This window comes from Panthera onca, chromosome D3 (genome assembly GCF_046562875.1).
Source record: "Panthera onca isolate mPanOnc1 chromosome D3, mPanOnc1 haplotype 2, whole genome shotgun sequence".
Classification (NCBI taxonomy): Eukaryota; Metazoa; Chordata; class Mammalia; order Carnivora; family Felidae; genus Panthera; species Panthera onca.
In genome coordinates, this window is record NC_138350.1 from 52,192,868 (window position 1) to 52,215,856 (window position 22,989).

A 22,989-nucleotide genomic window follows, 5' to 3' on the forward strand; every position below is an offset into this window, starting at 1 on the left:
CTCCCTGCTATTAGTAATCCAAAATTATAAATATTTTGATATAAATGAGGACATATGCACCTAAATTAAATTAAAGACTCTCTTTCTTTTTCTCTCTCCCTCCCTCTCCTCACCTCCCTCTCTCTCTCCCCACACTGTTTGAATCAGAGTTGCTACAGAGTTAAGGCTCACAGCAACAACAGGTAGGATCTTGTCTTTAGCCTAAGGGCAACCACATTCCTTGTGTTGCCAGCACCACTGATTAAAAGTGGAACCCCCAGATTAAAGTCAGAAAACACTCTCAGCTATTAAAAACATCAAAATGAGCAATGGAATGTTCTTTTAGTCATTGCTTTCTTAAATCAAAATGAATTTCTGTTCTTTTTCTCTCTGATTTCTAAAAAATACATAAATATTTTTATCAAGAAGGACAATGGAAATATGTAGCCAACAGAAATATATATAAAATATAAAATGCAACTTACCATGCACCATTTACATACAGAGAAGTGAAGGTGCCAACCCCCACCCACCACCTATAGCCCATGTTCACTATTTCACAACTGTGTTCTCCAGAACTTGTCTATACTTGCTGATTACATTTTCAGGGGATGGTCCATTTCTTATAGTTTTCACTTCTTGTCATATTGCTTTAAGAAGTCGGTAGAATTCTAGTTATACTATCCTCAGATAATGTACAAAATTATTTCCCTCCTTTTCCTAGATTTGTATAAACGACAAATACCTCCAAATACGGAGAAGAAGGGGAAGAAGCAGATTACCTGCCATGGATAGAACTCCAAAGAGACTGAACTGACATTGACCCTAGAGTATACTTTTTACCCTTTAACTGTGTTAGTAATCATGTTTATTGGGATTTGCTCACTCAGGTGTGAGGGGAACATACCACACATCTTCAGAGCTTGCAGTTCAGATTCTGAGATTCGCCCAAGGAGAAGAATATAATTTATTTCATTAGTCATCCTGAGTTCTACGGCACAAATGACTTCTCTTTAATTGTGTGAAGCCCCCAAAGGTTTAAAAATAATTTTTATTATTTTTTTAATTTTAAGAGAGGGGCTCCTGGGTGGCTCAGTCACGTAAGTGTCCAACTCTTGATTTTGTCTTGGGTCATGATCTCACAGTTCATGAGATTGAGCCCCACATTGGGTTCTGTGTTGACAGTGCTTGGGATTCTCTCTTTCTCTCTCTCTTTCTCTCTCTCTTTCTCTCTCTCTCTCTCTGCCTCTCCCTGCTCGGGCTCCTTCTCTTTCTCAAAATAAATAAATAAACGACCACCCACCCTAAGCAGACAGAACATAGATCATAAAGTCTAAACAACGGAAAACCATGGACTGTTTCCTTTAAAGCTTGACTACACTTTTAAGCTCATATGAACAATTTCCAACTTTGTTATGTTCAAATTTAAGCCAGCTTGCCATTAGATAACATTATACACAGTCAACACTAATACATGTTTTATACACAAAGTTTGAAGTTTGTGCCACTTCGTGCCTTGTGTTTTTCTCTGCTTGTTTATTTGCTTGCTTAGATTTGTATGTACCTATCACGCCCAAAATCTCTAGGAGAAATGCAAATCATTCAAACATATCAGCAGTCTACAATTCTTTCTTAGAGACAAATCTCCCGGAGTCTTTGTTCTCCTCTGATTTGTATAGTTGCTTTCTAGGCAGGACTCAGTTATCATACTGGGTCTTTCTTTCACCAGTATCCTGAGCATTTTTTTTCTCTTATCTATTGGATTTTCTGATTTCTGATCATGTCATCCTCTTTCTTAGATTAAGTTTTCATTTTAATGAATAATATCCTCTACTAGCTTTGAAAGGGCACATGGGAGAAAAAGTTTAAGACATTGAATATCTGAAGATTTCTTTATTTTTTAAATTTTTTCTTTATTTTTGAGAGAGAGAAAGACAGAGCATGAGCAGGGAAGGAGTACAGGGAGATGGAGACACAGAATCTGAAGCAGGCTCCAGGCTCTGAGCTGTCAACACAGAGTCTGAGGTGGGGCTCGAACTCATAAATGGTGCCATCATGACCTGAGCAGAAGTCGGACACTTAATTGAATGGCTAAGTTTGATGTCATTCATATTTAAGAACAAGGCAATGAGAAACTGAATAGAAGTTCAGTGTGCATGGATAGTACTTATCATTTAAAGACATTGTTACAGGATAATCTCTTTAGTAAATTAAGTTTGAGTACTGACCCTCAATGTCTGTAAGTCTTTGGAGAGGGGATAGAGCTTATAAATTTCCAGAGAGGAATTTTCTTCCATTTTCCTACCCTGGAGAAATAATCCTGGCAGTCAACATCTCTGAGCTAATGGAGGAAAGAAGTTAGGATCTTACCATTCAAAATGTAGAAATTTAAGCCCTATTTCATCACAGGGGTGGCTGTAAGTCCAGAGTCTCTCTACTTGACCTCTCCAGAGAGTAACCTTCTAATCTTCTACTTGAGTAAAGGAGGGACATCCAATAGCTGTGCAAGATTTGGAAGGTGGAGTATTAACTACTCTGAATACTGACCCTTCACTTTGTTTTCCTCTCCATCTGTATCTGTCTCCAGTCCATGAGGCCTCTGGTCTTGAGGCATGAATCCATCTATTTCTAGTTTCAACTCTCAAAGATCTACTGATTCAAATACCACATACCCATCTGATATCTCTGTTTTAAAGCATAGTTGCAAATGTCTGCTTACTCTCTATCTTTATCCCTGGGCATTAACAGTTGTTTTAATTCCACTGGGTTGATAAAACAGTTGGCTTAATGATTTAGATTTGATTTTTGGTGTATTTAACCTATAGTATCTAACTAGAAACTCTCCTGAATTGTTTTTCCCTACAATCCAATTACTTTCCCCAACGAATGTCTTGTAAGTTGAATTTTCTTCATCTCATCTCATCATTGTGCAAAGTAAGTGAAAATTATGAAAAGAAAAGTGCTAATACTAGAGATAAGGAGCCTAGGTTTTATAAACTTAATACATTAGAGATAAAGATGGAGATCGATAGGCCTACCAGAAGCTGTATCTCTTTAAGTTCAATCTGATACTTATTGTATTGAAGTCAGTTGAATATGTGAACAGATAATAAGGTATAAGAATAAACCTAAAGAGTTTATTTATTTATTTATTTATTTATTTATTTATTTATAAATGTTTCTTTATTTTGAGAGAGACAGAGCCTGTGCATGAGCAGGGGAGGGGCAGAGAAAGAGTGGGAGGGAGGATCGTAAGCAGGCTCCGAGCTGTCAGCACAGAGCCTGACATAGGGCTCAAACTCCTGATGAGATCATGACCTGAGCCAAAATCAAGAATCGGTCACTTAACCCACTGGGCCACTGAGGCGCCCCAAGGATATGCTTTAAATGCTGAAAATATATTACTAAAAATGGGTGTTTCACAGGTAAAATGTAATTAAGGAATTTACAAGGGAAACCTTTCTATAATAATAAGTCTATCACTAGTCTTCAGGGAATTTGAATTCCAAAAATTCCAGTACCATAGGCACAAAACTATAGAACACTCCAAATAATTTTTAGGTTGCCATCTTAAATTTAAGAGCCATAAAGAAATAAATAACTATTCAATTAGAAAGGTAATAAAGTCCTTGGTAATTGCAGAGTTCTCTGATATTTTCTGGTACTGTCTTGACCTATTTACTTTCTTTTTTAACTGTAGTATGACTCCTTTCTATCAAAGCTTGTTCTTATTTTTTCTTAAATTATTATTCATGTTATACCTCACTGAAAGCACAAATCAGTGCTCTATCTCCTGACCTTTTTGAAAACCAGTCGGATGTATATGACAGAAGCAGATGGCTGTATGTGCCCAAAGCAAGGAGGACCAGAGGTTACACTCCCTTGTAGTGCAGTGTGTACTAAGGACAGAAGAGTGTGATTTCTTCTTAATTCGAATTTATATCAGTGTATCTAACAAATGTTTTTACAAAAATTTTAAAACCTTTTCTCACACTTTAAAAGACTGAATATACTTGTCTACTCAACTCTTCTTAAAGCTAGTACTCTTGGAAATTTGCATATAAATTAAATAGAAGTAGAAGGTTGTTTGAAGTAAATGGTGACTGGCATTGTGTTTGAGCCATCTGTTTTTCTGTATCTCACCACAGTTGCTATTTACAAAGCAAACTGCACCTCCTTAACATTTCTCACTCTGAGAACCAGATCCACATTTTTCTCTTATCAGCGGCTGGTCCCCTGCCCTCAACTTAATGTTCAACTAAAGCAACTCAGACTCATTTCACTCATTTAATATGCTTTCCTTCTCTGAGGAAAGAATTTGTATGTTGAGCTGTGCTGAATACAGATTTTATTTAGCTGTGTATAGATGTTTTATATTTATAAACACATGTAATTACAGACTGTCTCCAGCCTATTTGAATTACCTACAAATGGATATAGCAATTGCCTGCATATCACCTTACAGTTTTAAAGTAAGTAATCTCCTATTAACTCAAGTTACCAAAAAGATAGAATCATGTATGTGTATATATATATATATATATATATATATATATATATATATATATAAATTTATATCTGTATATAATAAGTCCTAAATTTTAAAAGTATTAATTGAATCTTTTATTCTCATTAGCACCTTGATACTGGGCAAGATTTAAAATGAAAAGAGCTCAACTCCTGTTATCCCAATGGAGGTGATCATTTTCTCTCTTCAGCTGGTTATTGGGTTTTTAATTATCTAAAATTTTAATGTAAACCTTTGGCTGTAGTGGCCTACAAAAGTTTCATGTTTAGATTTAGGGCTGTTACTCCTGGTCTGTCAAGGGTAGAGTTCTGAGTCAAATGCAACTATGTGGAGGCCTGTAATGTAAATCTTTAGTCATTAATTCCATTATCTCCCCATACCAAAAATAAAATGAAATGAAATGAAAAATGAAAGTGTTTTTATTCTGAGGTAGAATTTACATAGAGAAGAATGTACAAAGCTTAGTTGTATATACATCAGTGAGTTTTGACATATGTATATACCACTGTAACCCATACCCACATCAAGGTATAGAACATATCTATCCTTCTAGAAAATTTCTCCATGTCTCTTTCCAATAAGAAGCCCTCTTTTACCCCAGAACTAATTGCTTTTCTGACTTCTATCACCAAAATTAGTTTTCTATACTCTTGGCATGAATTTGATGCAAATAAAATTATAAAGTCTATATTCTTTGATATCTGGCTTGTTTTGATCAATATAACACTTTTGAGAGAAACATACAGCCTGACGTTTGGAAAAAGGGAAGTAAAAATGGACTTTCTTTAAAGATGGTATAATTCTGTATGTAAAAATCTTGAGGCATGAGGTAAAAATGCCTATAACTACTAAAAAATTGAGCAAGTTTAAGGGCTGCAAAGCCACTATATGAAAATGGTTGTGTGGTTTTTTTTAAACCAGTATTTTATTTTACTAAGTAATCTCTTTGCCCAATGTGGGGCGAAAATTCACAACCCCCAAGATCAAGAGTCACATGCTCCACCAATGAGCCAGCCAGGCATTCCCTAAAAATCACTGTGTCTTACTATGCCTTTTGAATAACTTTACAGGTGATTGATTAAGAAATTGGTGCTGGAATGGAAGTATTCTTGAGCAAATACAGGTCCAGAGACACACACAAACATAACTCCAAAACAAACATAATCAATGAAGTGAAAAAAAGACCTAAAATATCCCTAAAACCTAGCAAGCAATCAAGATTTAAAAAAAAGAAAAGAAAAGAAACTACTAGGCAATACATAAGAGAAAAGCATTAGCTTTTGTGCTCATCATTTGTCCTTCCCTTAGGGAACTTCTCATTTGTATAAATCCTTATTTCTCTGGGAATACAGTTTTTAAAAATCTTGTTGCAAAGTATCTTGCAAAGTACAACCAACTGGAAATGGGACTTTGTGCTTCTGTTATATATGAAAACATTTAGGGATGCCGGGCTGGCACAGTCAGAAGAGCACGAGACTCTTAATCTCAGGGTCATGAGTTCGAGTCCCAGTTGGGTGTGGAGATTGTTTAAATAAATAAAAAAACTTTTTTGAATTTTTAAAAAATAAATAAATGAAAACATTTAAATTGCCTTAACAAAACCTGAGCTACCTCTGCATACTCTGTGAGTGTATGTGCGTGCACGTATGCACATGTTCTATGTCTTTAGAAAGCATTAACGCTTACAAAGAATAGCTGGCCAAATAAAAGAAGGGCAGGCTTTAAATAGATGTAATCAATTAAGTAAAGTTTAAAGGCTGGTTGTAGACCGTTGTACCAAACAAGGTTACCAGACAATTTGCTCATCTACACCTAAGTGAATGAAAGTAGAAGATGATTGCAAACATGTTTATTTTGAGATTTCCATATTCTAGACACTGTGCTGAAGACTTCACATTCCTTGTCTCATTAAACTCCACAAAAAGTGAAGCAGGTAATATTTTCCCCATTTTATAGATGAGAAATCAAGGTTTAGAGTTTAGGTAACTTCCCCAAGGTTACACAATAAGTTAAGAAACCAAGATTCAAACCAAGAGCTCACATCCAGGCCCTGACACCCCTTTGCTTTTTCCTATATGTAAGCCAATATTCTCTACTTCCTTTCTGATCATCCCCTAAGTGCAAGGATAAATTGTTATATATAAGAAAATTTCTTAATGATCTTAATTGCAATTAAATACTCCAACCATGTAAGAGCAGTGTGAGGTAGAAACTAAATTTTCTTTAAAAATGTATACATGCAGGGCACCTGGGTGGCTCAGTTGGTTAAGCATCCGACTTCCGCTCAGGTCATGATCTCACAGTCTGTGAGTTTGAGCCCCGCGTCGGGCTCTGTGCTGACAGCTCAGAGCCTGGAGCCTGTTTCAGATTCTGTGTCTCCCTCTCTCTGACCATCCCTTGTCTCTCTCTGTCTCAAAAATAAATAAACATTAAAAAAAATTTTTTTAACGTATACATGCATGCATACATAATGTGTGTGTGCACAGGTGTACGTGTGTGTAGCTGTGTGTATTATGTTTCTGTAGGTACTATTATACAGAAAGATACTTAAAAGAGAGGTAGGGGTTTAGAGGTGGAGTGGAAAACAATGACTAACTCTATGTAATTATTGTGTAATTTCAGTGAGTACGGTAAATGTTTATTCTTTTTGTTTAAAAAAAAATCTAATAAACACGAGGTGCCTGGGTGGTTCAGTCAGTTGAGCCTCTGACTCTTGGTTTCATCTTAGGTCATGATCTCACGATTCATGGGTTCAAGCCCCTCGTTGGGCTCCATGCTGACAGAGTGGTGCCTGCTTAGGATTCTCTCTCCCTCTCTCTCTGCCCCTCTCCTGCTCATGCTCTCTCTCTCTCAAAAACAAATAAATAAACTTAAAAAAAAAAAGTCTAATAAGCTAAAACCTTTTACATTGGCATGTATGTTTTGGAATGTTACTTCCACAGAAACATAAATATAAATGTTCTTGCACACAGAAATATGTTTAAAGAAATGCTTTTTAATTATTATTCATCTGTGATTTTATTCTTCAGGACATGATAAGAATTGAGGAAATTTGAGGAATTTATTGTCAATTGAAAAATTCTACAAATCCTTAGTTTTAGGTAGATTTACACTTGTAATGAGCTATGACCTTGGGCAAACTTCAAAATAATTAGCAATATTTCAACCCAATATGGTGTGAAAGATGATTTTTTTAAACAGAAGCGTAAGTTCCTTCAGTATGTCTTATAGAATTAATGAAGAATGACTGTATTAGTCACATAATTAAAAGGCCTAAGAAGTTGTAAGTGAATTGCTTTATCATTTAATACCTCTTAAAAAGGAATAATATTTAGTTATTTATCCAACCACTTGTAGTGATGTATGTATTTTGCTAAGTCAGAGATAATATTTTAAATATAAAATTCACATCATATCTCCATTAATAAAAATGATGTTCTTTTTCTTAATGGAATAACACAACCCATTTTAAATGCTTTCCAAAATAGAATTTTAAAAATATCAACAGTGCCATTCAACTCTCTGTTATTGGGTAAAAGAAAATCAGGGAATTTTGATGCTTTCTAAACAGAAATGGATTCTCCAAAACAACAGATAAAAATTATCATAAGGTAAAGTTTCCTGAAGGTGGCAGCATCCTAAGCAAATCTCTTCTCAACATTTGTAGTCAGCTGTACTCACTCATGAAGTATTACTAAATTCCGTGGTGAAGATGGCTAGGAATGTTACAAACCATCATTCATTATGAAAACAATGTAACTATCATCATCACAATGATGTGATCTCTAAGGGATTCCTACCTAAAGTGTAGCCTAGGCTTTCAAATACATTTTATACTCAATACAAAAATCTTTGTGAAGGCTTTTTATATCTATAAAGATTTCTGTTTCTTGATTCATTATATTATTTTTTTTACTAATAAATGTCAGCAGAGTGACAGGGTGACAGATACATTTCAAAAGTCCAATTTCCAACTTTGGGTCATTTTCTTATCAGAAAAAAAGCATTTTTAATTCCAATTCTTTTTTTGCATTTCTTGAAGTAGAAGCAAAGAATCATGATGAATATTATGACAATGATTCTTGAAACTAAGCATGGCTGCATACATCAGGAGGGAAATTCTAATTTAAACACTGGGTTTTAAGGTACTTGTTCAATTCGATTGAGTTTTAAATGAAAACCCATAAAGTTTTTTTGCCTGCCAATAAAATATTATTTGATGACATACTTTTGAAGCTATAATGTTTTCTCTACACAGATGGTTATGGCTGTTATCGTTATTATTAAAATGCCAGTTTCCTGACCAAACTTTGTGATTAGAGACTCTTCTAGGAAGATAGTTCATTATCATGACCAATCATGCCATCCCTGATTAAATACCCCATCAAAGATCAAAGTCCCCTCAAGGGGAAGGTTAGCCTGTAGGAAAAACTGAAAGATACAGTTCATTAATAAGAATCACATAATATCCGGATCTTTCCATTTACCCCAGTCAGGTGCACCTAAATTCTTCCACACTCATGCAATACTGAAAAGGACCCCGGGTGGCTCAGTCATTTAAGTGTCTGACTCCAATTCGGCTCAGGTCCTGATCTCACGGTTTGAGCCCTGCACCAGTCTCCATGCTGACAGCGTGGAGCCTACTTGGGATTCCCTCTCACTCTCTCTCTCTCTGCCCCTCCCCTACTTGTGCTATCTCTGTCTCTTTCAAAATAAATTTTAAAAAAAGAAAGAAAAAGAGGGAACAAGCATTTTCTCAGTACTGAAAGCTATTAATCTTTTGCCATATCATTCATCAACAGAGTTTCTCTGGATAGATATAGGTATTTTTCCTTCAAAATGAGATGTGTTTCTCCATTCCTAAAAATTTATTGGTTGATTTCCAGTCACTTGGTATTCCATATCTAAACATGTGGATAAATGTTCAAATTCTACAGTGTTTGTCAGTCACCTGCTATCTAAAATTTAATGCCCGTTTACCATGTTTCCTAAATTAGATTACCATATAATCAAATGTTATTTTAGCAAACTAGTGAAGCCTTGTGTGTCACAGGTACAAAGATGTGGTGTTTCTTTGCAAATCGTAATTTGCAAGCCAGCTGACCCATATGGAACTACATGATTCAGCAAAGAGAAAGTTCCTGGCAGTCCCATACAACCTCAGCAACTTTCCTTCTTTAGACCTTCCCCAACCAGAGTTTCCCGCTCTGCCCCTGTTGCATTTTCACACCTTCCTTCATCTTGTTTCTTTCCTTTATTCTCCTGCATATCATTGTTCTTTCTTCCATTTTTTTTTTCTTTCTTCATCTTTGTTCCTTCCCTCTTCATTTTCAGAGTCTTTGAGCCTGTGGATATTAGGGATTTTCCTGAGGTATTTCCCAAAGGTTGAGGAAAAGCACCAGAACTGGACTTAAAGTCACACAAGCAACAATAGCAAGACCCTGGGTGCTGACGGGCCATGGTTGGAGTGATGATTTATCTGGATGTTATTGAGTACAGGACAAATAGAAAATGGAGACAAAGAAGGGTCTATGCAGTCTACTTATAAATTGAAAGCCAAAAATTTCCAACATATTCATCCTATAAATCTGATTTTTTTGTGTATTTAAGACTAGCAAGTTAAAAATTCTTGGAAGATTTGGTCTAAATTTCTCGCTAGTATTATACACTATAACACCCAGCAAGCACATTATACATATAGATGAAGAAATATAGAGAGAAAAACTGGGCTCCTTTATTTCACACTTTGCTAAATAGGCTTGAAAACGAAAATTTACGAACAAGAATGGGAAAGCCATTTTAACTGAAATTGGATCACTTAAGCATGAGTGATGTAATAGAAGATAGAAAGAGGTATATAGAAGAGAAAATGGCATGATCGTATCATGGGGAACTTGAAAGAAATAGGAAAAAACCTAAAGTTGAAATATTAAGAAACAATAGAAGTGTTCATCTACGCAATTCACAACGGCCTTGGAAGGCCTTTGGAGGACAGAGGCAAGAAAAATAGTAATAGTCAGGATTATAAGGTTTGGCAATAACAGAGAGAAAGAGAAATGATGTAGAGGCCAGAAAAAAATTGCATTGATCAAAGTAGTAAAAGAGAAAATAAATTTGGAAAGTCACATAGAGGAAGAAGCAGTAATATTTGGCCATGAATAAAAAAAGAGCTGGTCACATCATGTGTCAGGTAGAGAAGATTTGGACATTTGGGAAGGACAAAAGAAGTTCAGTAACTGTTTTGCGAGGAGTCAGTCTTGCCACAAACCAAGTAGAGTTAAAACACTGGTTCTAGCCAACAAGCTGATTTCACACTTGCATAAAAGGGCAGCCAATACATAATTTAATTATCACTGAAAGCAGAGATGACACTAATTGTATTTTAAACTCTTCCTAATCTCATGGAATGTGATAGTAAGTGAACTGTGGACAGCATCAAGCTCATTTCTGGCACTCAACTGAAGTCATACAATTAAAAAACAAAGTTAGTAGGAAGGAATGTGTGTTATTATTCCACATTAGCTACCTAGAAATTTTAGGTACTCTGCATCTGAGACACACTTGTCTCCTGATCCCTCCTGCAGAATAAAAGTATATATGCAGTTCTTTGCCAAAGTGAACAAGGAAAAGAAGAGGCAGGACAGAGTCACTCTACAAAAGTACTTCCCTCCTCCTTTGCCCATGGGTAGAACAGGCTAATCACACCAAAGATGCAGCACCCATACCCCCATCTAGTTTCAAATTTCCCATTAGAAATTGACTTTCCTCTATGGACTTTCAGTACAAGGAAATTAGAACCCAAAAATATAACATAAACTCTTAGTTTCTGTGATTGATGAATAATAGTTAGTGTTAATTATTATTTATGGAGCCAGGATGCTTGACTTCTTCAGGTATAGCTGTGGTGCCAGAGGAATTCCATTTACATAAAGGCCCCTATGTTTTTAGATAGGGGGGGTAAACATCAGAGCTTATTGCCAGGTTTTCCTGTGGCTGAGTCAGAAGATAAGGGAAGGGGGTGGGTATTTTTGTGTGCTTTTTTTGTTTGTTTTTCCCTTGAAACTCTAGAAAAGCAGTATTAGGGTTATCCTTCTAGACAGAGAAGAGTAATGTAGATGCCTCTGGACACACAAAAGTGGAGTCTTGGCTTTAGGAGATGGACTTTGCAGTGTGTTTGGCTTCCCTGCTTCCCTTAGGCAGGACCCAAAAGTTCTTTATAAAAGCAAATTTATAAGAAGCTCTGTTCAGATTCATAGGGAAATTTCAATTACTTTTTAAATTAACATATAATATAAATATGGTGTAGCTATGATACCTGTGAAAAGTACACCTATCATGGGCACATGGCTCAATGAATTTTTATCAGGTGGCTATATCCGTGTCACTAGCTCTCTCTGATCTAGAACATGAAGGCCCTTCATCACTTACTTCAAATGAAACTACTAGCTTGAATTCTAACAGCATGGTTTTTTGTCTGCCTTTTGTTTTTAAGATTTTGTCTTTTTACTTCATTTTTATTTTTTCAAAAAATTCTTAATGTGTGAGAGAGAGAGAAAGAAAGAGAGAGCATGAGAAGGGGAGGGGCAGAGAGACAGAGGGAGACACAGAATCTGAAACAGGTTCCAGGCTCTGAGCTGTCAGGACAGAGCCCGACTCGGGGCTCAGACTCGGGAATGTGAGATCATGACCAGAGCCCAAGTCGGACACTTAACAGGTTGAGCCACCCAGGCACCTCTGTCTTTATACTTTAAATAAATGAAATAATGCTGTATGTTCTTTTCTGTATCAGGCTACTTCCACCCAATACTATGTTTGTGTGATTCATTCATGTATTTGGGAGTGTTATTGATCAGTTATCCTCACTGCAGTATAGTACTTAATTTATATGAATACACTGTAATATATTACCCATTCTATTGATGGGCATTTGAGCCATTTCTAGGTTGGGCCTATTATGCATAGCACTTCTTCCACAAACATTCCCATATGTCTTGCAGTGCATATATTCATTCATTTATGACAGGCATATATCAAGCAGGTGGAATCACTAAACCATAGGGTAGGTACATATTCATTTGTTTTAGTGGATAGCACCAATTTCCAAAGTGTTTCTACCAATTCATATTCCAACCACAACATGTGAAAATTCCAATTGCTCTATATTTTTGACAACCCTCAGTATTTTCTGTCTTTTTATTTTATCCTTTCTGATGGGTGACCATGGAGTTTAGAGCTGCACTCTAATGCCGGTTGAGGAGACTGGGACAAGATCTTGCTACTTAGGGTTGTAATGGGTCTTATAACCCACCTTGGTATATACCATCTGTTTGGTAACTGAAAATAAATAGATTTCTGGGGCGTCTGGGTGGCTTAGTCAGTTGAGCATCCGACTCTTGGTTTCGGCTCAGGTCATGATCTCACAATTTCGTGAGTTCGAGCCCCGCTTCAGGCTCCGCACTGGTGACATGGAGCCTGCTTGGAATACTCTCTCTGCCCTTCCCCCACTCAGCCTGTCTCTGTCTCTCTCAAATAAAATAAAATAAAACTTTTAAAAAATTTAAAAAAAAGAAAGATACAGATTTCTTTAGAAATCTACCAAGCAACCCAAATTTACCCATCAGCCAAGGATCTGAAAAAGTTGAGGGGTCAATTCTTCAATTCAATCACACTGAATAAACTTGAGGTTTCTTTTTTCTTTTCTTTTCTTTTTTTTTTTTTTATTATTTCCTCCTCTTTATTTTTTTTATTTTTTTAACACTTATTTATTTTTTTTCAATATATGAAATTTATTGTCAAATTGGTTTCCATACAACACCCAGTGCTCATCCCAAAAGGTGCCCTCCTCAATACCCATCACCCACCCCGCCCTTCCCTCCCACCCCCCCATCAACCTTCTAAACTTGAGGTTTCAAGGATAGATATTTTTTCAAGCAATTTCATTTTTCTACCTAATTGTTTTACTTTTAATCAGTCTAATAATTTGCTTTTTTAGAGATTTATCCAAAATCCTTTGGTGATTTTCAAAGCTGAAAAATGACCGATTAAAAAACTTGTTCTAGATTAAAATGTTACTCATTATTACTACCTGATATTCACTGTGATAATTATCAGCAAGGCAAAAACTAATAAAATAGAGTACTTTTTCCAGCAATTCACAAACTAAAGAGAAAGATAGATAGTAATAGCTAATATTCTTTTAGTGCATGTACTTCACACATATCTCATTTCATCCTTACAACAAACATTGGAGTAGGTTCTAGCACTGTTGTAGACGAGGAAACTGAGGCACAAAGATGTGAACAAACTTCCTGAGATAGCAGTGATATAGAAATGGGACCAAACCCAAGAAGTCTGACTCCAGAGTATTCTTCAAACCATTACACCATCCTATAACAAAAGACAGAATAGGATATGTGCTTAAAAATAGGGCTAACAACAAAGTTATCTGACAGATACAAGTGGGAGGGATAAATTCTGACTGTGAGTGTTGGGAACTTCAGCAAAATGGCATCGAATGACCTGGGTTTTTAAGATTAGGTAGTATTTTTAAGGGAAAAACATGAGAAGAAATGGAACTTTCTGTAGCAAGAAAAACACAGATTCTAAATTCCTTGGAGAAAGGAAATGTGTTATGTTACTGTAACCTAATAGCCTAGAAAAGGGTCTGTAAACTAACAATGTTGAATGAATGCAAAAATTTAGGGTAACCAGTTACTGTATACATCCTGTAGTCCTGTTTAAGTGGCCAATGGATGATAAAGTGACAAACACATAAATGAATGGAAGAGCACATTCAGGAGAGCAGTACTTTTGGGTCAGCGTAATGAATGTATAGCAACTCAGCCTAAGATTTAAAATTTATCACGTCATGCAATTTATTTTCTACCATAATGTTGGGATCTTTCATTGAAGGAACTTCTTTCAAAATTCTGGGAGTGGTTTTGTTAATGGATCATTAATTTTAACTGCATATAAACTAGGCCAAATTTTAAATCCCTTTCAATAGTGTTATCTTCACATAATAATTTTAAAAATTATTTTCTTTAAAATGATTAAGAAATCATTGATCTAAAATATTACTTTAGGGGACTTCTGGGTGGCTCAGTACTTTAAGTGTCTGACTTCGGCTCAGGGGGTAATCTCGTGGTTCATGAGTTCAAGCCTCGTTTATTTTCTGGGTCAAAAAGAGCTCAGAGCCTGGACCCTGCTTCGGATTCTGTGTCTCCCTCTCTCTCTACCCTTCCCCCATTCATGCTCTGTCTCTCTCTCTCTCTCTCAAAAATAAATAAACATTAAAAAAAATTTTTTTAAAAGAAGCTAATATATTAATTGAGGTCAGACTTGGGGGAAACAATAAAATACTACCTTTTAGTTTAATAATGGCTTCTATAAAGTATAGTACAGGTCAGGGAAAGAGAAAGCTAAATATGGATTATCCTAAGGAAAGCATTTGAAACAGCAAAGAGAAATTCATGGAGATCTAATGGAACACTTATAATAACAATAACAAAATTAAAGGGGAAAAAAGGTCAAAAACCCAAAATATATCGGTTTAATGAAACAGGTTAGAGAATTCTGATAAGACAAGATAGACTATGGTAGTACCTTCAAAAATACAAAGTCATATTCACTGATAATATTATGATGTAAACAATGTATACAATATGGTTATGATGTATAAGAATACATAGAAATATAAGATAATGGATAAAAATGATCAGCTCAACTAAAATAGCATTTTAATTAAAAATAGTACCTTATGTTATAATTTCTTTCTAATAAAAGGTAAACTACTTGATACTTTCAGCAAAATTGAAGAGAAAAACTCTTCAGATTATAGAATTAGGGAGATTCTTCCTAAATATTAAAGCAAAACTCTCATGTGTTAAATTACAGAATGTTATGGCAACTTAAAATTGTCTTTTGCACCATATCTTCCAAGTTCAAAATTCTTCTCAATTGTGATCACTATAAACAAAATATTCCTGTTAAATAAGTGGATGTTGGTTGTGGCTATCTCCATATTTTTCAGGTGAGAAAAACAAAACCGATTCCTTCAGTGACGTGTTATTTGCCGGATACTGGAGCAGGGCCTCTTTATCTTGAGTCAATAACGATTTCCAATGGTCTCACTAGTCTCTAATCAAAACTGTTAAATGTAACTTTTCCTTTATCTGCCCAACTTTGAACATGAAGCACTGTTTTTTCCAGGACAGATTATTTTAGAGCACTCTAAAGCCACTCTGGAAGTCTAACTATGACTCTGTTTTGTAGAAAGTGGAAGGATACAAAATTCTGAAAATAAATTTGAGCCAGTAAGTCTTCTCAATAAGACAAAAATCCCATGAGATTTTATTTTCGATCCATATGCACACAACATATTTTCATTATCAAAGCAAGTTAACTCTCAGAATTAAGGTATAATAGGATCAACTTTTCAGCATTGACCTCTGCTGTTATTAGCCAGAATAATACACTAAGACCTGACAAAATTATGCCTGAAAATGTTTGCAACTAATTGCACTTGTGAATTAAATAATGATGTTTGGGTGGTGCCTTTTTTTTCCTCCAAAGCTATTTGTACTTGTACCAACACACTTGATGGGTCCAACTTGACCTCTTACTCATAACTTTGAAAGCAAATGTCCCATGCACATGTTAGGCAACTATTTATAACAATTATGTTGGCCTCCACTCTTAAGCAAATATTGTATACAAGAAAAGTTAATACATACTGTAATGTTTCCATAAAAAATCTTTAACTCTGTAAAATTTGGAAAAGAAAGTTCTATTTTCAAATAAGCACTATTTTTCATTTCTCAAAGAAAACTACCTCACGTGGTTAGTAACTTGACTTTGTATAGTCCTATCAAAAACTGAAACAAATCTTTTTATTTAAAAAGAATTATGAATTCTAAGTATTGAGAATATCTAATTTTTAAGAATTATATCTATCTATGCTTTCATAAAACCAAATTTGTGAGATAGAAATTCTAACACTAATACTTTTCTCATTCTTTAAAAATAATGACTAATAAAAAAGTAATGATGGTACTAATTATATTTCTTATTAGTGTTCATTCTTATGATCTCAGAATATTTAAATATTTAGTTGCCCCTGACTGTCTTTTTCCCTGTTCACTTGTTTACCCACTCCCAAGTCTATGTTTTAATTAATTTTAATCAGGGCAGATTAATAAATCCCAGCTTGTTCATGGGAACAAACTGATTCAGAATGAGTCTTTCCTAATTGTTTTGTGTTCACATGGGTGTTCACTTTGGCTCCCCTTCAAGCTTCCTGCCAAGGGGGAAAATTACCTTTCCACGCCCAACTAAAAACAGAGTCAAAGAATAATTCCTTTGGTGAGCAGCGTCACTGAATAAGCAGTTTTAGTGTGCTGTGTGTGTGTGTGTGTGTGTGTGAGTGTGTGTTTAATGAAGATCTGTGTGTAGATTGTCTACAAAGTAGTTTTCATATAGAAGAACACCAGATATGTTGTTGCTTTTTTTTTTTTTTTTTAGAAATCACATTCTGAAATTTACAATCTTTATTACTAAGTTTTTTAAATCCCAAAGAACATGTTTCCTTCCTGGATGAAACAGTTTTCTTACAAAAAACTGGAATACTTTTCCCAGCCCGTGTTTTGTGTCTTTCATCTCTAACCTTTCCAAAATAACATTTTCTTTTGATATCAGCCTCTTTGATGCTGTTCTAAATGAAAATGTTTTTGAGTTCATTTTTTTCAGAAGGTAAATATTAGTCAGTTAAAAAACAAATCCTGACTGTATTATGACACAGAACTTCTTACATAATTTCTTGCCCTTCTCATAACAGAAGTCCAGAATCAGTACTGGTCTGGTTTGACCTGGGAAATGTATCCAAACCCTCCAGGGAGGCCCAAGCTTCCTATGTCAGGGATCGCTTTGCTTTAGGAAACCAACACAGATTGAGTGCCCACAAAGAAGAAAAGAAAAAGATCCCTATGAGCTGAGTTGATATATTAGAGGAGGACAAAGAAGTTTTCACAGAATAATGAGGACATGTTGGTGAGGTTTTAGAGCCTCAGGTTTCTCTCCAAACCCACCTCCAGAAGTAGCACCGCCTCCCTCTTTCCAAGGTGATGAATCACAATCCTCTCAACTCGGGAGTGGCCTCCAGAGTGATGGCTGTCAAAACACTCCACTTGAGGGCTGATAAACACTTCTTGAAAATGGCGGTGATGACAGACTGGGTAGGTTTTTGAGATATAGTTTATGAGAGTAGGATTTTAGATGCAGGATTTTTAATGAATGCCCCTCCGAGAAGAGCTGAAGAAAATCAATATCGTGTGTGGATGTAGGCATACAAACAATTTTTTTTATTTTTTTAATGTTTATTTATTTTTGAGACAGAGAGAGACAGAGCATGAATGGGGGAGGGGCAGAGAGAGAGGGAGACACAGGCTCCAGGCTCCCAGCTGTCAGCACAGAGCCCGACTCGGGGCTCAAACTCATAAACTGTGAGATGACCTGAGCCAGTCGGACGCTTAGCAGACTGAGCCACCCAGGCGCCCCAAACAGAAATTTTAAAACAGTTCTCTCTTCCACAAGGTCATTAGAATTTGCTTTTGACCCAGAAAATAAACGACTTCCTTTCATATTAAGTTAATTCTGACTTAAGATAAACATATAAACATCAGATAAGTATGTGATTGTATTCTTTCAGAGCTTGGAGGAGATGCATAATTCTGCAACATAAATGTTGCGGTGGCATTTACCAACTGGTCTCTGGTTTGGAAAAATATAAAATTGGTCCGACTCCTTATTTTCTGAGAATTCCTCCATTTTATAATGTTAGCTATCTAAGAAAACTGGGTCTCTTTAACTTTCTTTAGGCTATGCCAAGACCTCAATCAAACTAGGTAGACTTCTGTTTTATTTTTCAACATACAATAAGTGCTGGCTTGCATGTGCAAGGTTGCAGAATCCACACTCTGGCATGAATGAATCTCAGGGAACATTTTAAAAACAGCAGATTACATCTATCCATTTTCCTTCACCACATTTTTTCTTCCCTTATTTAATGTCCTTTTACAGCATATTCTTTATTAAAAGAGAGACACAAAAATATTCTATCCTACTACTCCAAATTCAAGGGTATATAAATGGTGCTTTCTGATTGCATTTTTCAGTACATCATGCACTTTGTGCCCAAATATCTCTGCCTTCCTTCCTTCCTTTTTTTCTTCCTTTCACGCTTACTTGTTTTCTTTCCTTTATTTAGGAAAACTATCCACAAGCATTAACTAAGCACTTCCCATTCATTTACTCTCCATTATTTACTTCTTCCTATGAAGACATATTAAGTTACAATATGAAAGACTCTGTGAAAGACAAGTAAGCCCCCATCTTTTTCTTCTAGGGAAAGAAGACGCATATTTGAGAGAGAGAGAGAGAGAGTGTGTGTGTGTGTAAGAGAAGGATGAGTACGTATGGGGAAATGTGTAAACAGTCAACTGCAATTCAGGTCAGAATGAAATCAGCCATAGAGGTATTTTAGATGTGTTCTTCTGATTTTAAGATATATCCAAAAAGTTAATGGAAGGAGGCAGCCTCTGTGCCTGGAGGTGGAAGCCAGGTACTAAAGTGATGGGCAGAGGATGAGGATGAGGCATTCTTTGCTGAGGCAGCAACACTAGGGAAGGCTGGGAGGTGGCCAGTGCCTATTAGGGAGCTGAGTTGCCCCTCAGTAACTTAGCACATTCCCATTTGCTTTTATCTTTAGAGAACTGAATGTCTCCAAGAGATGACCTTGCTGGCCACGGATAATGTCAAGTTAATCCATGTACCCATTAGTCCTGAATGAATTGGATTTCATTTGTCTCAGAAAGTAACCTCTCATCCAAGCTGTTTCCTTTTGTAGTTTAAAGTTTCGCATTTAGTTTAGACTTTGAGAAGATAATGTTTTGGAAATGGTTGGAGCTTTTAATTTCATGTACTTTTAAATCCTTATTTAAAAAAAAAAAAAGAAAAACGGGCACCTGGGTGGCTCAGTAAGATAAGCATCCAACTTCGGCTCAGGTCATGATCTCAGTTTGTGAGTTCAAGTCCCACATCGGGCTGTCTGCTGTCAGCACAGAGCCCAATTCAGATCCTCTATTCCTCTCTCTCTTTCTCCCTCCCCACCTCCTCAAAAATAAACATTAAAAAAAAACTCAGTCAAAGCTAAAAATGTTCAATAATAAATGGAGAAAATTTCAAGTGGATTTCCCAGGATTACTTTTGGGGGATCTGAAAGAGATTTCCATGAACCTCTGTGGATTCCCAGCATCACTTTCTCCATATTATCTTCCTTATTCTTTGACCATGTTTTTTTTCTGAAAGGATTAAAAATCATTTATTTCACTGCTTTACTCATTTACACAGCATTTATGAATGCATACTGTGTTCTGAGCACTGTGTGAGAACTCAAGGAATTTAAAGAGTTTTGTTGTTTTATTGTTGTTTTGTATTGTTTTCTTTTTTAGGGAAAACTAAAGCCTAAAACCTAAGAGGGATAAATGCTCTGTTAGAAGTTCTGGAATACTACTCAGCAATGAAAAAGAATGAAATCTTGCCATTTGCAACGACATGGATGGAATGGGAGGGTATTATGCTAAGCGAAATCGGTCAGAGAAAGAAGATATCATATGTTCTCACTCACATGTGGGATTTGAGAAACTTAACAGAAGACCAAGCAGGAAGGGAAGGAAAAAATACATATAGTTACAAACTGAGAGGGAGTCCAACCATAAGAGACTCTTAAATACAGAGAACAAACTGAGGGTTGATGAGGGGGGAGGGGAAAATGGAAGATGGGCATTGAGGAGGTCACTTGTTGGGATAAGCACTGAGTATTGTATGGAAGCAATTAATCATAGGCATCTACTCCCAAAGCCAAGAGCACACTGATACTTTATATGTTAGCTAACTTGACAATAAATTATATATAAAACAGAAATTAAACAGAAATTTGTAATATTAAAAAAAAAAGTCCAGAGCACTCTAGGAGCCTGTAGAAAGAGTATTTACTGCCTGTTTAGAGAGTCAGAAAGGATTCCAGAGCTCAGCCCCAGGTGACTCTTTGAAGATGAGAAGTAGTCAGGCAGAGGGAGTGAAAGGTAAAAGCATATAAACTTGAGAGAGAATACTAAAAACTATGAGACACCGAAGATGATGAAAAAATTCAACCATTTTTAAATAATAAATGTTTGTTGACTGAATAGACGTAAAAATGACTACCCTTTCCAAGCTTTAGCTACCTTGAATGAATACAAACATTTTATTCTATCAAGCTTACTTTCCAACATCAATAATTTTTATGATTCTATTCTGGATTTTCTCAATATTCTTAGACTATTTGTCCATATTATGCATCCAGTGGAACTCAACACTGCAATAAAGTCTGTATTGTTTGAGAGTAGAAGAATATTCACATTGAAATTCTCCAAACATTCTTGCAAATTTGTCATGGACTTGCCAACTGATTTCTGATGTTATTCCAGGTATTAGGAACAAATTTATCCTAGACAAAGACACAATAAACCCAAGCTTTTATTCAATGACTAATATGCCTGACCTATGATGACCATATGATGTGGGCAGCAGATTATCTGCTCAGTGGTATATCATCTCCCTCACCTCCCTCTAGACTCTTTCTGCTAAGCTATGAAATCGTCTGCTTTCATAGACTATAAAACCTTAAGTAATTATCTACTGGTTTCATGTACCATTCCACATTAGTAGAATCTGTGATTGTAAGAGGACAGGTGACTCTTTCCTTTGGTCTTTTCTTGTACCCAGCAATGGCTGGATTACTCTAGAAGATTTACAAGGGTCTTATATGTTATTTGAAAGTAAGTATAATCCAGTGTTAAAGAACTGAATGTGACCAAACTTTAGAGCTAACATGAGCTAACAAAATGCATCCCTGAATCTAGCATGACTGTTACATTGAAGCCACATTAACATCATTGTCTATCAAAGTTTTTTAAAACGTGAGTTTTTTATTTGGTGAACAGATGGGTAGAGTTTGTGGCAAGGTTTGTTTCTTGTTTTGTTTTGGTGTTTTGATGTATTGTAGAGCTAGGTGCCTTAGCAGGGGAAATTTGACAAAGCTCTGTTTACCTGGTTTAAGGTACATATTAGTCTTTCTGTTAAGATTTTACAAATGATCGGGGAGCCTATGTGGCTCAGTCGGTTAAGCATCTGACTTCAGCTCAGGTCTGATCTCACTGTTGGTGAGTTTGAGCCCCACATTGGTCTCTGTGCTGACAGCTCAGAGCCTGGAGCCTGCTTCAGATTCTGTGTCTCCCTCTCTCTCTGCCCCTCCCCCCTTGCACTCTGTGTCTTTCTCTCTCAAAAATAAACACTGAAAAAAAATTTAAAAAAATAAAAAAGATTTTACAAACGATCTTTTCAGAGATAGGAGCTAAAGCACAACTCCTTTCATGATCAGTTAGCTCTGTTCACACCAGAGCCTGGGAGTCAATAGGTCATCCTGGAATCAACATGGGCTTTGTAGTCACTTGGCATTTTATGTGAATACCATCTGTCTCATTTCACTCATTCAGCAGGTATCTAGTGAGTATCCATTTTATGCCGATTCTCATTTGGATGCTGGGTACAGATAGTTTGAAAAGAACACAAGTCCTGTTCTCATGGAGCTTAAACCCTGCAATTTTAACCTCTCTGTTTCAACAGAACAGAGTGATTGGAAGTTTAATTAAGATATGTTTCATATAGAACTGAAACAACTTATGTCAAGTGCGTAGATAGTACTTCAGTTTCTACATGCCCTATCTAACATGTTGGTGATGCCCAACAACAATTTCACAAAGCAATTTCAATGTGGTGTTTACTCCTTGAGAGTGTTATCAGAGGCTATGTTGATAAACTGTTGATCTTTATGACATCAGCTTCAAAGATTACGGGCTTACACACAGAGCTGGTTTACCTGAAAAACGCCTCATTATTAATTTGTTATTAATGTATTTATTTAAGCATTTTTGTAATAAGCTAAGTGTCTAGCCACACATCAGCCCATGAAGGTAATTTCCTTTTGAAGGGCTCTGTTGTATAATGAATAAGCTTGGCACAATCCCAAATTTGGGGGAGAAAATGGGCCAGTCACTTCGATTGTCTGGGTCCACCTCATAGAGAGGATAAGAGAATAGCACCTATTGAATGACACCAAAGTTCCTTTATATTTGCAAGACTTTATGGTTCTACTTCCGTTAACTTTCTAAAACATGCTTTTTAAGCTGCGAAGAATATCCCTCACTTGGAATGCTATACTCATTCATATATTTTACAATTTTATAAATTTATGTTTTTTAAATTGACTGCTTTTAAATAAATGGACAAAAATTTAGAGAGTTCTTTACTTCGGTTTCCTATTGTCATAATTTCTTCCATTCCGTGTATCTGTGTACATACATGTCAGTGTATGTATATGTGTGTGG

At 36.0% G+C, this 22,989-nt stretch overlaps 1 protein-coding gene and 1 long non-coding RNA gene across 5 annotated transcripts in view; one reads left to right on the top strand and one right to left on the bottom strand.

The window, feature by feature from the left end:
• The window catches only part of DSC1 (desmocollin 1), a 361,845-nt gene that overhangs the window by 128,231 nt on the left and 210,625 nt on the right, over positions 1-22,989 (bottom strand). The window lies entirely within an intron of this gene.
• LOC132665892 (uncharacterized) lies at positions 4,259-22,868 on the top strand. Its single transcript, XR_009604338.3, has 3 exons — positions 4,259-4,451; positions 18,771-18,883; positions 20,014-22,868. It is a non-coding gene; the product is annotated as an uncharacterized LOC132665892 (long non-coding RNA).